Below are 2,467 nucleotides of genomic sequence, written 5' to 3'. Positions count from 1 at the left end.
ACGCTCAACCGTTTCCACCACCTCACATCTATCACACAAACTGTGTCATGTTTTCACCCCCGTCTCTCCCACTTAACCTCCCTGCGCCCTAACGACACCCTCAGTCCTCCTTACAGCACTCTTTGCCACCATGTCAGCCACCTCATTACCCTCCACTCCAGCATGCGCAGGAACCCAGCAGAACCTCACCTCTACTCCCTGTCTCTCCAACCCCAGCAATATCCCAGTAGGTCTTCCCTGTCAGACCTACCATCCATAACACTGCTGCTGAGTCTGAACATATCAGCACCCTACGTGGTGTCACATTCCACCCATCTCAACCCAATGATCATAGTGTGGTGCCGGGTGTGGTTTGGCTCGGCTGCAGAGGGGACGGAGAAGGGAGTGGCTCAGGGAACGGTGCCAGGTGGAGGCAATTGGCCTCAGCTGAGCCAATTGCACACTAACTGTTTGTATTGTGGTTTTAAAATGCAGTAGCGGAGAGCTCGATTCTGCATAAAGAAACCAAAATAAACATATTGCATCTGTACCTGCTGTGTCGTGCCGACCCTGTACGCCCCCCAAGAATCCGCACCGTGACAGTGGGCCCCACGCCTCAGCTGAGGCCAATTGCCTCCACCTGGCACTGTTCCCTGAGCCACTCCCTTCTCCGTCCCCTCTGCAGCCGAGCCAAACCACACCCGCCACCACACATAGCCACCATCTCTGCTGTGTACACCGACACATTATCAGTGACTCTTTGACAGACACTCACACTGAACTCAGGAACATGCACTCTACCCCCATTCACTACCTTAGCTCCATCAGTGTACACCCTTACAAAACCATAAAACCGTTTACAGACATACTTCTCCACACACACGCTCACGCCCCCCTTGCCCCACTCCCTCCTCTCCTCCATCACGCCTACATCCACTCTTGGCATCGGGAACATCCACGGAGGGATGGGCCCCAATGCAGTCGCCGGCCCTATCTCTATCCCCTCCAAGCCATACTCTGTCACTTTCTGCCCTATTGTCCACCCATACATCCTCAAACTACTCTTGTCCCTCTCCCAACACTCCCTAGTTGCCACAACCGCCGTGTGGCTTTCAGCACACCCCTTCAGCCTGCCCCAATACGCCAGCGCCAACTTGTCCCTCCTCAAGCTCAGTGGCAATTCCCCTGTATCCACCTGCAACACCACTACCCGGGTGGTCCTGATAGCCCCCACACACAGCCTCAGTGCTCGTGATTACATGATGTTTCCTCCATGTGAGCCTCTCATCAAACCATAACCCCAAATATTTAAACTCTGACACCCTTCCCAATTCCTGTCCATACATATGTAACCGAACCTCCCCCACCCTCCTCCTCGAGTACACCATGAAACACGATTTAGTCACAGACATCCTAAAACCATCTCTTGGACCATTCCTCCACCACATCCACCGCCATCTTCCTCATTACAAACTTCTCATTCTTACCTCTCTTCCACAAAGCCCCATCATCTGCATATAGTGCCATACCCATACCTCTCCCTACATCCCTCAACACATCGTCTATCATTGTAAACAACACAGGGCTAATCACGCTGCCCTGTGGGGTGCACACCGACTCTGCCCCTTACACACACTGGCCGCGTTTTTCTTTTTCTTTTAGAGTATTTCACCTGCTTTAGAGAACCCTTTCACAGGGCACAGATGAAGCTGGGGTACATTGAAAAGTCACAGCAAGTTTATACAAGTTTCTTGCCAATATTCCATTGTTAATCTGTTTTAATCAGACTTGTATAAGGAAACTTCCTTATTTTTTACAAATAAAGAAAACATTTTTTTCCTGGACCAAGTCTCGCTTGCCTGCCTCCTAATTCCAGGATTCCCTCGGTTGTGACATCCTCACACGCACACTGTACATTTTTGTACATTGTCGACGAACAGAGCGTCGGGAACGCCGCTGCGTGTCGTTTGTAATGTGCACACGCTCTGGCAGTCTAGTCTAGTCTTTGAGTATTTAGAAAAGTGCTATATAAAAAATACTATTATTGATTATTTTAATTGTCTCATTTCGAGATAAAATGCAAATGCAGCTTAATACACTCATTTACACGTGTCTTCTTCGTCAATGTCCCAGTTAAGATGGCAATTTGTTTTTGCAGGGCTTCATGCAAACTGGGGTTGACCCTGCACCTCGTGCAGTGGTAGTGCTAAGGAATAATGTGCCATTATCACAACTGAATGAAGTGGTTTTGCTGAGGGGGGACTGAGGCCACAGATGTCCTTCAATCAGAGGATTGACGTTTCACTCCCTGGCATTGCAGGACTGCGTGTGGGCAAGCAGTGACTATGGCTGTGACTAAGCTGTACAAAAAGTATCATGTTTCTGTTCTGCTTTATCCAGGTTTTCATTAAGTCTAAACTACCAAATGTTTAAAGAAGCAAAAAGTATACTCCAACTTGTCAAAAGAATCAACAAATCAAATCTTAAA

The sequence above is a fragment of the Gasterosteus aculeatus genome, chromosome 15 (genome assembly GCF_964276395.1).
Source record: "Gasterosteus aculeatus chromosome 15, fGasAcu3.hap1.1, whole genome shotgun sequence".
Lineage (NCBI taxonomy): Eukaryota > Metazoa > Chordata > Actinopteri > Perciformes > Gasterosteidae > Gasterosteus > Gasterosteus aculeatus.
The sequence above is the reverse complement of the archived record's forward strand: the minus strand, read 5'-3'. Positions refer to the sequence as shown.